This window comes from Pelodiscus sinensis, chromosome 9, assembly GCF_049634645.1.
Source record: "Pelodiscus sinensis isolate JC-2024 chromosome 9, ASM4963464v1, whole genome shotgun sequence".
Classification (NCBI taxonomy): Eukaryota; Metazoa; Chordata; order Testudines; family Trionychidae; genus Pelodiscus; species Pelodiscus sinensis.
The window spans coordinates 1,753,953-1,769,125 of record NC_134719.1 but is presented as its reverse complement, the minus strand read 5'-3'; the positions used below and the strand labels follow the sequence as shown (position 1 = coordinate 1,769,125).

At 49.8% G+C, this 15,173-nt stretch overlaps 1 protein-coding gene across 1 annotated transcript in view; it reads left to right on the top strand.

Annotated features, from left to right (window-relative positions):
* The first annotated feature begins 8,941 nt into the window (after positions 1 to 8,941).
* TESK2 (testis associated actin remodelling kinase 2) overlaps positions 8,942 to 15,173 on the top strand; it is a 120,726-nt gene continuing 114,494 nt past the window's right edge. Inside the window, exon 1 of the mRNA XM_075935868.1 lies at positions 8,942 to 9,177. The gene's annotated coding sequence lies outside the window, so the exon portion shown is untranslated. The remainder of the gene's footprint in view (positions 9,178 to 15,173) is intronic.

Genomic DNA, 15,173 nt, shown 5'->3' with positions numbered 1-15,173 from the left:
TTTGTGAAACTTCTTTACAGGCTGTGGACCACGGGACTGAGCACAACATTCCAGTAATGGTCTCAGTAATGCAATGGGCCCCAAATTTTTGAGGGCCATGCCCCTCTTCATCCCTGTTCATGCCTCCCACCCCTGCTGGGCCGGGAGCAGGGCTAGGGTTACCAACTTTCTAACTGCACACCACCGAACGCCCCTTCCCCTAGACCTGCATTCCTCACTCCATCCTCTTTCCCTCCACTGCTTCCTTTTTCCCACCCTCGCTCACTTTCACTGGGCTGGGGCAGGCGCTTGGAATGTGGGAGGGGGCTGTGGGCTCCAGGTGGAGCCTGAAATGAAGGGTTCATTGTGCAGGAGAGGGTGCTGGACTCGGGCAAGCAGCTGAGGAGGGGTAAAGGTTCCAGCTGGGGGGGGGGGTTCTGAGGTGGGACTTGGGGTGCAGGAGGAGGCTTAGGGCTGAAGCCGGAGGTTGGTGAGTGTGGGGTGCAGGAAAGGATTCTAGATTGGGGTGTGTGAGGTGGCTTGGGTTGCAGGGTTTCGGCAGCACTTACTGCAGCTCCCGGGAAGTGCCACCCCTACAACTCCCATTGGTTGCAGTTCCCACCAATGGGAGCTGCGGAGCCAGCATTTGGGATTGGGGAAGCACATGGAGCCTCCCTGAGCCTAGGGGCTGCAGGGAACTCGCAGCTACTTCCTGGGAGCTTCATGGAGCAAGGGCAGGCAGGGAGCCTGCCTTAGCCCCAGGCCCCAAATGCACCCCTGACCGGAGTTTTAACAGCCCAGTTGGTGCTGGTCAGACTGGGACTGCCAGGTTCCCTTTTTGACCAGTGGTTCCAGTCAAAAGCTGGATGCCTGGCAACCCTAATTGGGGCCATGGCTGGGGATGGTGATGTAGACAGAGGTAAAGGGGCCAAGGCTGGAGCCGTAGCTTGGGGGTGGGTCTGGGGCAGGAGCAGAACTGTGGTCCAATTCCTGGACACTCCCGGCCAATTCTGAAAGGCTGGCAATCCTAGTGGACCAGAGGAAAGGGGGCTGAGGCTGGAGGTGAGGGTGGGAGCAGGGCTGTGGCAAGAGGTTGATGCTGGAAATAGGGAAGGAGCAGAACTGAGGGTGAAGAAGGGCTGGGAGGTGCTCCCCTCCCTGTGAGAGCTGACCTGGACTGTGCCAGGCCCCCTGAATGTTCCTCAGCGTGGAGACCTCAGCAATAATACACTCCTAGACAGCAGTAATGACACTTCCCTACTCTGGCTTAGAATACCCCCTGCTTATGCATTCATGTTAACAGCCTGAGAGTTGTCCGAGAGTTGATCATTTGTAAAGAACAAACGTCCTTCTTTCAATCCACTGTCCCAGGTGCATTTCAGATGCTCGGAGGCAGGGAATTCCTCTGCTGTCTCCTATCACCAGAGTTCTTTTTCTCTCTGTTCAGTGCCACTGGGTGTGTGAACCATTGGCTGCTCTTTGCAAGGCCTGTGATAAAGGAATCTCTCTGGGGAAGGCAGCGATATTGAAAGCAGAAAAGCGTCAACCACAAACCACAGAACTGTTTTCTGGCGCATTTGATCTTGAAGCTGGACAGTCGGTACAACGGCAGCACGACGAGAAAAGGGAGAGTACCCCTAACGAAGAGAGCTTCCTGTAGTGGTGTGTTCAGGATGTCTGACTGTTGCTTGCGCTTCCTGGAGGCAAGCAAAAGATCATTAACAAATGAAACAGCAGTATGATCTCGGCAGACCTTTCTCTTTAATCTCTTTCCATCCAACATGAGTTTCCCTCCTTCCAGGAAACAATGGAAAGCTCTATAAGCAATTCACCTGCAGGCGTGAGGGCCAGTTTTGCAAGTGTCGCTCATTCCTGTTTGCCGGGGGAGCTGCAAATAGTCAGCATCTAACTTGGGTTTCCGACAAGGCTGTATGTGGACATGTGTGTCATCAGCTAAACTCGTGCTCTTCTGCTCCAGGCAGGGGCGGATATAGGGCAGGGTGAGCGGGGTGGCCGCCCCGGGCCCCGCGCTTCAAGAAGCCCCGTGCATGTGCCGTGTCAAAGGGGGGGCCCTGCGAAATTGTGCTGCCCTGGACCCCACAAAATCCTCATCTGCCCCTGGCTCCAGGCCTCTAGCAGTTGAGGTAATGAAGAGTTTCCCTCATCTGTCAGCTGTATTGGGGATCCAAAGAATACCCTCTTTCAGCCCTCTCACAAATGTGGCTCATTTCCTCCCATAATTATGAGCATGTCACATAGGATGGGCTCATTAAAACAGAGAGATGAACAGTGTTTCCATAGCGAGTTATCAACAAATGAGGTTTGTGATTACTACATTTTACTGGCATAGGGCAGTAATGTCACTGAACACCTCCACTCCATATAAATTCCAGCACACGAAAGGTGCCAGCAAAGACAAGGCATATTAGAGATTAGGGATGTGAAAGGTTAACCGATGACCTAGTTAATGCTCACCAGTTCTGGTTAACTGGTAACCGGTGGAGGCTGGAGCAGCTCCCTGCCTGCTGTGAGGAGGGGGCTGCTGCAGCCCCACTGGGGGCCTGCCACGGACAGTGGCTGCTCTCATCTGGAACAGCATCTGTCTGCTGGGAGCCTGGATGCTTCACTGGAAGGGGCCAGGACTGGCCTTACCATGAGGCAAACTGAGGCTGCCACCTCAGGTGCCAGACTGGGCGGGGGGGAGGCGCCCTAGGACTCAGAGTGTAGAAAATTGTGTCTGCTGCTGGTGCATATGTATTCTCTCTGCTCTAAGTGCACAGAGCTGGTGGAGTGCTGTGCTGGAGGAAGGAGGGCACAAGAGACATAACAGGCAGGCAGGAGAAAAGGTGGCATGGGGGCCTCATTTGAGCTCCCCACCTCAGGTGCCAAAATATTGTGGGCCGGCGCTGGAAGGGGCTCCTTCCTGTGAAGCAGTCTCTGTTTGTGGGGGCCCCAAGCTTGCTGCAGATAGGGGCTGCTCTGGCAGAAGCTGGCAGCAGCCCCAGTGCAGGGCTCGGGGCAGGAGCCCCGTGGGCTGGGAGCTGCTCCAGCTGGGCTGAAGCAATCCCCAACACTGATCCCACTTTAGTTGGTTAATTAATTACATTTTAGATCAACCTAAAGCGGAACTGGTTAATTGATTAACTGGGATTTTACATCCCTATTAGAGACACACACAGATTGAAAACATGTTGAAATGCAGAAACTGGTGACATTTTTGGAAGCACAAGAGTGGGAGAGAGAATGTTTTTGCTTCAGTGTAATAGGCATTCTATCCCAAATAGTTGGAATGGTTACCACAAAGTGTCATCATGGAGCTAGTTAATAACTGTATTTACAATACCAACTGGGGACTAGCTATATTCAGAAACAAGTGTTGCAGTTAGTTTCACTGAGAATGAAGCATCAATCAACACTTAATTCTAGAGCATTCCCACCTCAATGAATAGTCACAGTCTGCAACCTGTACATGAAAACACTGAGTTCTTTGAGAATTTAGTTTATGGAATCTTTAAATTTTGCTTGAGAAGGAAATGTTCGAATAAACGGCACTTGAATGTAAAGCTCCAAAATGCAACTTAAAGGAATTTCATTTGAGTTAAAAGGGCCATTCTCTAGCCCATGCTGTCAAGAGGACAGATGCTTGTGGTTTTGCTACAGAGGCAGCTACCCACAGAGGGTGAGAAAACAGAAAGCAGGCGACAGATCTGAGCAGTTCTGTCTGCTTTATTAGGGTCTGATGAATAAGTTCATAATTCTCTATATGCTTAATTGTAAAAGTTGGATAATGCTCTGTGGATGAGAAGAGACACTGGGGCATGTGGGGAATGTAGGAAGTTTTAAATTTGTGGTAACAATGGATTTTTTTAAAGCTAAACGATGCCAAAAGAAAAATGGGGAAAAAAAGAGAGAACGCTTTTAAAAATGTCTCCTCAGCAAAAGTTAGTAAAGAACTTTTCCATTAAATGTACATGGAAGACTCAGTTGACAAGTTGTGCAAAATGTGGAGACTAAATTTAGTTACTAAAGCACAAAACAGTCTTGAATCATACTTTAGTGTAAATCTCAATGCAACTTGGTCAATACAGAGTTGCTACTGATTTGTCCATGATGAATGTGAATCAAACATTTTTAAAACTAAATTAGAGAGAAAATATCTTATATTCTGGGCAGAACTGGTTGCATTGCGATAGTTAAGATTGCCTGACATTAGGAGATGCTTTTTTAAGTTGCCCATAACTTTGCTAACCTTTAACTTTTCTGGCTGGAATTTTATGTTGTTTATGCATCAAAAGCAATTAACTGAAGCCTGGGATAGGTAGGTCTTATTTAAGCGGTAATTAAGTGACATTTGTTGAGAGACTAGCCCTGGAGAAGTCATTAAAAAAAAGATGAAGAGGTTTTTGCAGGCAGTTTTTCCTTTGTTATAGATGAGTGTGTTTGTTTATAATATTTTGCCTTTCTGTCTAAGAACATCAAATCACTTTTTGGACAGTCATGAATTAAAACTTACAACCCACTGTGAGTTTGGTAAATGTTATAATTCCCATTTAAGAAATGGGAAAACTGAGGCTAAGAGGGCTACATTTCTCCCTGTTATAACTCCAGTGAAGGCCAGGGAGGCAGGACTGGGGGAGAGCTACTCTTCATAGCATCATGTCCCCACAAACCTGAACAGATTAATACAGTTCAAGCTAGTACAGACACCGTATTATTCTGTGCATATTTCCTTTCGATGCACAAAGTGCCCACTTCTAGTTTGGTATATACAACATTTCTTCCCTTGCTTTGTGTGTCCAATTACTCCAAAAAGGCTGAAATCATTACATCCCTCTTGGATTTGCCGATATGTGACCTAACATACTTTTCCTCTCTATTTTCTATGTAATTTCTGTCACTACACATGTTTATCTGTTTGAACACTAGGTGTCACCATAACTTAATACACGGGTCAGGAAGCTTGGCACACATGGCAGGAGTAAATACCCTCGAACAGGGACATCTAAATTTTGCTCACATAATGGAACCATGATAACTTGCCAGAAGCCCAACTAAACTAGTGTAAAATGGATGAGACTGCAGATACTGATATTTAAAGTAGAGGTACCGCCCAGTGGAGACAACAGGTCCTGGCATGCAGAGTTCTATCTCAATCTGATTGGAGATGTGGCCTGTAGAGAAGGCAGGTACCAACAAGCCATCTCAATACTTCTGGCTTAAATGCATCTGCTTATGCCTTTAGTAGCTGTCTGCAACAGGGATAACAGCCTGCTACCAGCTCATAGACAGGGAACTCTTTAACTGAGCTAGGAGAGAGAGATTTTTGGGAGCTGAATGATGAATTCCATCCCCACTGGTCACTGTGATGTCTGTATCCAAGTAACCAAAGGTGATTTACAAGGTGCCCTAGCAGGAATGTAAATTAGTAGGAACCTTGGGGCCATGTTCTGGGGAGCAATATGTGATACACCTGGTGTGTGTGGCTATGCCCTTAGGGCTGTGTCTACACTGGCAGCTTCTTGTGCAAGAACATCTTGTGCAAGGGTTCTTGTGCAAGAAGTCTTGCGCAAGAACACGTCCACACTGCCATGTGTGAGCTGTGCTTTTGCGCAAGAGCACGCATGGCAGCGTGGACGCTTTCTTGCGCAAGAAAACTCTGATGGTCATTTTAGTCATAGAGCTTTCTTGTGCAAGAAATCCCTGCTGAGCGTCTACACTGCTCTCTTGCGCAAGAGTTCCTGTGCAAGAGGGCTTACGCCTGTTAAAAAAGAGCATAGCTCTTGCGCAAGAAGCCCCCTCTTACTATGCCATACTGTAAATTTCCTTGTGCAAGAGCGGGTGTGCAGTGTGGACGCTCTGCGGATTCTTGTGGAAGAACGGCCATACTTGCGCAAGAAGCCGCGAATGCAGACATAGCCTAGGACTATAACTACTCACTAATTACTAACACTTATAGGCTCTGTCTAGACTGGCCAGTTTTTCTGGAAAATCAGCCGCTTTTCCAGAAAAACTTGCCAGCTGTCTACACTGGCTGCTTGAATTTCCGCAAAAGCACTGACTTCCTACTGTAAGAAATCAGTGCTTCTTGCGGAAATACTATGCTGCTCCTGTTTGGGCAAAAGTCTCTTTTGCGCAAAACTTTTGCGCAAAAGGGCCAGTGTAGACAGCTGAGATTTGTTTTGCGCAAAAGCGCGTCTAGATTGGCCACGGACGCTTTTCCGCAAAAAGTGCTTTTGCAGAAAAGCGTCTGTGCCAGTCTAGACGCTCTTTTCCGAAAATGCTTTTCACGGAAAACTTTTCCATTAAAAGCATTTGCGGAAAATCATGCCAGTCTAAACGTAGCCATATAGTTCAGGTGCTACTCAGGCCTGTGCATTTAGAGATAAAGGTCACAGGACTGAGTTCGGCTGACACCTCTTGGTGCTTAGCCGTGGCCAGATACACTTATAAACCAAGCAGAAGGCATCCGTGTTGTCTGAGGCATAGTGCCTCTGGGCTCACTATCTCCATTAGGAGGCTGTCCGAGTCCACTGCCTCCATGGGCTAGCTGGGTAGAAAACTGCCTGCTGTGGCTTGTGGTTTCCCTAGGGATTGGGATGGAGGAGGGGGCAGAGAAAGGGTTGCAAACCCAGCATAAATAAATAAATAAATAAATAAATAAAAAATCAAGCCAATTACTGAGGGATGCAGTTTAAGCACCTTACTTTAGCTGCTGCCCCCACAGTATGACAGACCCTTTCCATCTTTGGTGGGAGATGCTCCCTCTAGCTCAGGAGTGGGCAACAATTTTTGGTTGGGTGCCACTCCAAGATTTTGGAAAGTGGTCAAGGACCTCACTTTTCTGTGGAGTAGGTGAGGGGACTATGACAGAGGTTGGGTGCAGACGGATGCCAGGGGTAAGGGAGTGGGGTGCAGGAGATGGTGTGAGGTTTGAGAGGGAGTTTGGATGAAGGAGGGGGTTGTGACCTGGGTCAGGGGATTGGGATGTAGGGTAAGGGAGGGAGTCTGGGTGCAGGAGAGGATTCTGGCTTGGGGGAGAGGTGTCAGCGGGTACAGGGCCTGGGAGGGAATTGTGAGCTGGGGCAGGGGGACGCAGAGGGTTTGAATGGTGACATTAGAGAGAAGGAGGGGCGGGGTGCCAGAGGCAGGCTTTGGCTGGGAGGCACTTACCTAAGTATCTCCCAGCCTGCAGCACCCCCAAGGCAGGGTAGACTCCCAGCCTGCTGCAGCCCCAGACTACTTAAAACTGCAGTTCCTTCCTCCAGGGGGCGCTCAGCTCTGAGAGTGGGCAGAGATTTGCACTGACCCCATCCTCCAGGCCAATCGTTCAGCTCCTATTGGCCGTTTGTTTCTGGCCAATAGGAGCTGAGAGATTAGCTAGGGTCAGTTCCTATTGGCTGTTTATTCCTGGCCAATAGGCGCTGAGAATTGGGCTGGAGGCGGGTGGAGGGGCTCACCAGAAGCCTCCCCTCCCTCCGGAGCAGAGTCACATGGAGCAGCCTGGCGTTTAAAACAGCAGCTGCTGCTCCGTGCCTGAGGGTCCCGGCAGGGGGTCCGCGGGCCCTGTTCCGCCGCAAGGTCTCTTGCCCACCCCTGCTCTAGCGGCTTGAGGTATTTACACAGCCATCGTCACTGCTGGAGCTGAGCACTACACCACTGTGGACAGCTGCCATTTCCCCTCCTCACCTTCCCCAGTTCTCCTCTGGTGCGCCCCACCAGGACAGGCCCTGTCTTGCCCTGTGGGTCCCCCATGCACCACCCATCTCCCCTGTGTGCCTCCAAGAGGCCAGGGTCCCCCTGTGGGTCCCACCCAGACAGGCCCTGTCACCCTGTATGCCCCCCTTCAGCCAGACCCTGTCTCCCCCCGTGCCCCTCCCCCAGCTAGTCCCTGTCTGCCCTATGTCCTTCCCCCCCCAGCCAACCCGTCTCCCCACCCCGTTCCTCTCCCCCCCCAGCCAGCCCCTGTCTGCCCTATGTCCTTCCCCACAGCCAGCCCGTCTGCCCTATGTCCTTCCCCACAGCCAGCCCGTCTGCCCTATGTCCCCCCCCGACAGACCCTATCTCCCCCCCCACACTCCTCCCCCAGCCAGACTGTCTCCCCCCCGTACCCCTCTCCCTCCCCAGCTAGATCCTGTCTTCCCCCTCCCTCAGCCAGACTCTACCCCCCCCGTACCCCTCCGCCAGCCAGACCCTGTCTCCCCCCGTGCCCCTCCCCCAGCTAGTCCCTGTCTGCCCTATGTCCTTCCCCCCCAGCCAACCCGTCTCCCCACCCCGTTCCTCTCCCCCCCAGCCAGCCCCTGTCTGCCCTATGTCCTTCCCCACAGCCAGCCCGTCTGCCCTATGTCCCCCCCCGACAGACCCTATCTCCCCCCCGCACCTCTCCCCCAGCCAGACTGTCTCCCCCCCGTACCCCTCTCCCTCCCCAGCTAGATCCTGTCTCCCCCCCCCCCCGTACCCCTCCCCCAGCCAGACCCTGTCTCCCTCCCCTGGCCCTTAGAACGGGGCTGCGCAGAGCCTGCTGGGTCTCGTCCCCCGCCCCTCCCACACTCTCCTCCGCGTCTTAGATGCACGTAGCCGTGTTGACAGCTTCACGCCCTCTCCCCTCAAAAGTAATTCTTAATTGGCTTTCCCGCTTGTCACTCACAGTTAGACTCACTTTCATTGGCCACTTCTTTATTTACACTCCGCCTTCAATTGCCGCCCAATCGGTTTGAGGCGCCCCTAGCAACGCCCCTCTCGCTAGTCCCTCCCATCCAGTCCTTTCCCTCACTTCCCAGTGGCTCCGTCTGTTGCCGGAGCTTTGTTGCATTTCAGAGGGACCGGCCGAGACGGCTGTCAATCAAATAATGTTAGCCAACCACACGGGGGAGCTCTTTGATTGGCCGAGCTGGCCTGTCAGCGAGGCAGACGGCGGCGCCGATTGGGCGCAGCGGGCCCTCGGCCGGGCCCGCCCTCTGTTGTGGCCTGGCGGCTCAGACGCAGGCGGGCGCGCTGTGGCGCTGAGGCGAAGGGGGCCGGGCCGGAGCGAGGCGGGAGCAGGGCTGAGGGCGCGCAGCAGCCCGCCCCGCATGGCCCCCCCCCGCTGGCGGCGGACGCTCCCCTGGACGCTGCGGGGCCCCGGCTGCCTGGGCGGGACGCGGCCATGAGAGACCTGCCGGCCGGCGCGCGGGCCCTGCTGCCGCCCGCGCCGCGCTCCAGGTGAGGCGGGGAGCGCCCGCTCCTGTCACTGCGGCGGCGCCTGCGGACACCGGGGGAGCGGGGTTCCCGGGGCTCCGGGCCGGCCTGTCGGGGGGCGTGGGAGCATGAGCGCGGGGGGGCGTGCTGTCGGGGGGGGCGTGGGAGCAGGAGCGCGGGGGGGTGGCTGTCGGGGGGGGCGTGGGAGCATGAGCGCGGGGGGGCGTGCTGTCGGGGGGGGCGTGGGAGCAGGAGCGCGGGGGGGCGTGCTGTCGGGGGGGGCGTGGGAGCACGAGCGCGGGGGGTGGCTGTCGGGGGGGCGTGGGAGCAGGAGCGCGGGGGGTGGCTGTCGGGGGGGGCGTGGGAGCAGGAGCGCGGGGGGGTGGCTGTCGGGGGGGGCGTGGGAGCAGGAGCGCGGGGGGTGGCTGTCGGGGGGGCGTGGGAGCAGGAGCGCGGGGGGTGGCTGTCGGGGGGGGCGTGGGAGCAGGAGCGCGGGGGGTGGCTGTCGGGGGGGGCGTGGGAGCAGGAGCGCGGGGGGGCGTGCTGTCGGGGGGGGCGTGGGAGCAGGAGCGCGGGGGGGTGGCTGTCGGGGGGGGCGTGGGAGCAGGAGCGCGGGGGGGTGGCTGTCGGGGGGGCGTGGGAGCAGGAGCGCGGGGGGTGGCTGTCGGGGGGGCGTGGGAGCAGGAGCGCGGGGGGGCGTGCTGTCGGGGGGGCGTGGGAGCAGGAGCGCGGGGGGGCGTGCTGTGGGGGGGGCGTGGGAGCAGGAGCGCGGGGGAGGCGTGCTGTGGGGGGGGCGTGGGAGCAGGAGTGCGGGGGGGGGCGGCCTGTTGGGGGGGCGTGGGAGCAGGAGCGTGGGGGGGTGTGCTGTCAGGGGGGCGTGGGAGCAGGAGCCCGGGGGGGTGTGCTGTCGGGGGGGGGATGTGGGAGCAGGAGCGCGGGGGGGGCATGCTGTCCGGGGGGGGGGCCTGGGAGCAAGATTTTGGGGGGTGGCTGTCGGGGGGGGGGGCGTGGGAGCAGGAGCTTTGGGGCGGCCTGTTGGGGTGTGTGTGTGTGTGGGAGCAGGAGGTGGGGGGACGGACACAGCCTGTTGTGCAGGACATGTTTGGGAGCAGGAGGTGGGTGGTAGCTTGTCAGGTGGGGGTGTGTGTGTGGGAGCAAGAGGTTGGGGGAGCAGGAGCTCGGGGCAAGAGCAGCTTGCCAGGGGCTTTGAGGGGGGCTAGGTGACTTTTGTTTGGGGGAGCAGGAGCTTGGAGGGAGGACCAGCTTGTTACAGGGTTGTACTGTTGGTTATTTTGAAGGTTGTGAAAAGCAGCAATACTGGGCTTGATTAAACAGGTGCAGGTAGGTCTTTATGCTCTGAGGTTTTTGGATGAAGGGCGCTATTAAAATCCGTAGCATTACAGTGGAAGCTCCTTAAGCAGCCACCTAAGGTACAATGACAAATCCAGTCACACCGGCAGGGGAGGGTACATCGGAGCTGTCGTTGTTACCACTGCATGTGGATACGGTATTTTAAAATGATCATTTCAGTACCAGAAGAAGGGCTGTGCTTGGTTCAGTTTCACTATTCCTTTCTGTGGCACTCCACCATAGTCATCAGCCTTGCATTAATGACAGACTTGGTTATGTAGGTGTTTATGGCATTCAGATGAAAGGTTCTTTTTATGTTTAAATAATTCTTCCTTCATGGCATCCCATTTAGCCATAGAACTGTATTAGCTTTTAATATGGGACTTTCCAGATCAGTGTGCAGCTAAATACTTAGCTTTGTGAAGTGAAACAGTTACAGTTGTTTGATGGAATTGTTTGTGTATTGTATATTGAGTCCTGTCAGTTTATTTGTATTTGCTGTATAGTAATAGGTTATATAGTATCCTAAACAATTGTTATAAGTTTAAACCTATTATTTAAAATGAGTTTTTTATATTCCCTGACGTAATAATATTTTTTTTTGTGATCAGAAATCATAATTCTAGCATCTCCGTCTGCAGATCAGTAAATTTATACACATTGAATGAGTCTTTGAAATTTTTCACTTTAGAAAAGTGTTTTGTGGGAAGGTTTGACATGCCAGTGGATGTTACATAAACACTTCTACTACATTTTATTTGCTTGAAAATTGGTGTAATGTTATCTGCTAGGTCAATAGAAGGTATGTGACACTGTCTGGCCACAGACATCTGCTGTATAATTCCACTTGCACTAATTTTTGTTCTACCTTCATGTAAACAGCTGCATATAAAACTTGATTAGTTTATAGTGCATACAGAAGCATCTTTGTGGCATTTTCTAACACTTGATGGAAAGTGTATGCTGTCTTCTTAAATTCTCTGTGTGCAGCCATTCTTGAATCAGTGTCACTTGTTTTTCCACCTTGAGGGATAGGGAGGGGGGAGTAAGATTAAAAATGAGGAAGGGTATTGCTTCAGTATATAATATAGGCAGGCACATGGGGAGGGAGAGGTGGGAAATGAAATTAGCTAAATTTGAAGGTGTACAGCACCTATAACTTAAAACATTATTCTTTATAATTAATGAAAAGAGTTAAGGGTGGGGGCTCTTCCACCAAGCATACAAACAGATCATAATTGTTGTTGATTTTCTATTTGCTTGTTTGGTTCCTTTTTTTTGGTATGACTTCTGTAACCCAGGATCTTGCATATAAGGATGTACAGTAATGAGAGAGTACTATTACAGTACACTGTTTTGCAAATGAATGCAAAAATGATGGGGGGGACAGTCATTGTTTGTGTAGAGTTTGAAAATTTATATTATGTAAACTGATCTCTGCTCTGGTCTTCATTCTGTCTTCAGGTTTTAATATATTATAAAAAAGAACTAACAAAATGCATATGCAGCAATAAATATATCTCGTGATCTGGCACTTGTATCCCTCCTACTGTCCCCATCTGTTGTCTAGTCTTCCTATGTTATGTCTGATTTAGATTGTAAGCTTCTTGTCACGTGGACCTGTGCCTTTTTTGTTGCACACCTACAATGCTAAATAAACATTATATTTTTATATATGAGTTGTAAATAGTTAATACGCGGAACTTCTGTGACCTCTGTAGCTACAGCCACAAGATAAATAACTATGTTGATTGTGCTTTTCAAGGCATGCTTTTGAAGGCACACTTTATATATTGTGTGAGTTTTATAAATGACATACAAAAGCCAAGTCTGCATTGTTGTGACATGAAGTAAAATCATCTGTTGTTTCAGTGAGGTTCTTGTTTTCTCTGTGGCTGAAATGTTAGGAGAGATTTTAATCTTATGTTTCTATTCTGTAAATTGAAAACTAAAAGTAAAGACGACTCTCTCTCTCATGAATGGCAATAATGTATGAGAGACTGGGTTTTTTTGCCCTTTTTACGCTCAAGGATACATACGTCTCATCTCTTCTTTGTATTTTTCCTAGCACTTTTTATCTTTTATTCCTGCCTTTGTTGGTCTGGATTCTTGGTTGCCTTATGGCCTGTTTGCATTGGCTGTGCTCATGCGAAGGAGCTGCAAAGCACTTGAAAACTGCTCCCTATTTCCTGTGAATACTCCAAATGCAGAGGGGGATAGCCCCTAATGAAGATGTGGCAAGGAATATGGCCAGTGCATTCCTAATAGGGATGTGAACGAATAACCATGTGAAGTTAACAGATAAGCCTGGGCTCATCAGTTGACATTCATGGTTACATGCATACTCCCCCACCCCATTTCCTGGGAGCTGCTGGCTCTCCAAGAACAGGGCCAGCAGGCAGGAGCTGGTTTAAAAGCTGGCTTCCTGCGCACATCAGCTCCTGGGGGAGCCGGCTGCCACAGCATGTGCATGTAACCTCATAGTTGCTGGGTTTTTCATTGGTTATGCAACTACCCGCTTTTTAACATCCCTCATTCCTATGCCTTGGCTATTGCCATGCTGATAGGAATCTTGGTCTCTAGGACATTATTTAGGGCTACCCTAAACTGTTAGGCCTAAGGAAGCCCAAGCAACTCAAATCCAAGTGGTGAAAGACACTTTCCTTCAATATTGCTCTGGGGTCTGCACAAGTGTAGGGACAAACTGGGGTCATTAAAGCCCTCCATACAACTTGTGCTTCCTGTCTCTCAAAAGGGAGACCTTGCCTGAAATGGATTATTTCAATACAATAACCATGTGTTGTAACAAAGCCAAAGCAAATCACATACCTGTCTTTATGCTAAGCAGGCTAAGATCTTATGTATGCTAAAAAGTGGAATGATTACAAGCAGATTAGGGAACTAGCAGGCTGCTACAGGCCCTTTAATAGGGTTACCTTAAAATTAAATTGAATGGACCTTAGAAGTTATTGGCAGGAACACTAAGGATATAAAACTTAAGTATTTCAGGGTTATTATTATATTCAGATCTCCTGAATGAGTATTAGATTACAAAAGTTTGTGACCACTGTGTGTGGGGGTTTAATGACCAATCATTCCTTTTTATTTATTTCAGACTTTATTGCATTCATAAAATAGGTGAGGTGTTTTTCAGTATTCCTCTTTGAAAGTCACAAATTACCACAAAGTTCAGCCAAGTGAAGGTCTCTGGATCAGTGTAGCAAGGGTAATAAAGTCAGTTCCGAGAGACGTAGGGTATGTTTCTTTTTGTGGAAAGCATACATTATGATAGCAATGGCTAGGAAGTGGCACTTTCAGGAACAATAAAGATCACAGAGAAATATAATATAAATGTAAAATGAAGAATTCCCTGATTTTTAGCATTTGTAGCTCAAAGATCCTGAGTTCATCCATGCTGAATGTCTGATGTCCTACAAAGCCAGTAATGGCACTTGTGTATATTTATGTTTTAATGGTTGTTCAGTGTTTTTAAAATAGAAATAATTCTCACAGCCTCCTGTAGTGGAGTACGGTAGATATTATCATCACTTTACTGATTTGAGGATGGGGAGAAAGGAGACAGCAGTTACTTGCTGAAATGCTGCATCCAGGCAGTAGCCATGCAAGGATTAGCTCTCTTGAGCTCCTGGCTTCTAGTTTTATGCTGAATCCACTACACTGCACAAGCTTCTGTAGCTATACAGTCAGGGGCTGCCTGTGGAAATTAACTTACACTGGAGCAGTGTTCTGAGTTCTTGATGTTAATTCTACCATATTTCCAGGTTTCGTGTGCAATTAATTAACTTTATTAATAGATGTGTTCTAATAATGTGAACCATGCTGAAAAGTTAAAACCTGAAAGATTTTACCATCTGGATTCTCAAATAACCCATTGCTTCATGTAGACAGCTAAAGCTAGTCTGATTTCTAGACAGTTATACAGTGTAAAAAATATCCAGGGAAATTGCTAGCGTAAGGACTGCATTAGCTTCATTTTCTTACTAAGTTTGTACATGCAGCATCAGAAAGAGGAAAATTTCAGATAGGAAGCATTCCAAAGAGGCCTATTGTTATTTTGGCCAATTAATCTCTGGATGATTTAATTGAGAATGTGATCATTAATATAACTGACTATCAAGTCAGTCTGAGGTACTTTAATGAACCATAACAAGTAGTAAATTAAAGTGTACTTAACAGAATCCAAAACAATCCCGTTACAAACCCTGAGCATTTTTAATATTGAAGTTCAGCTTGGAAAACTGTTCAACTGTGGTTATTGTTTTTAATAGGCTATTGAGCATTCTGCGGGCTTTCAAACGCCTGACTTTGACATTTGTATACATTTTGTGTGGGTAAAAATACCCAGCCAAGTCAGTGTCTTCTAGATACAGAAATATCTATAATATGTCTTCTAAAGTGTTTCCCTGACTTATCAGATCATTAATAATTTTGCTAATAAAGACATTGACCAGGTTTATGAAACTATTTTTTAAAAATATGCATCAGCTCAAAGTCTTTTGGGAGCCTGCACTGATGTTTTTTTTAATAACTAAAATGTTTTTCTCTACTGCATGAATTCAGCAGTGTATTAACATAGGATGGCTTATAAAAGACTAGCAGATTAGGCCTGCCATTGATAGGGCAAAGTCATTTTGCGTAGATTACACTTA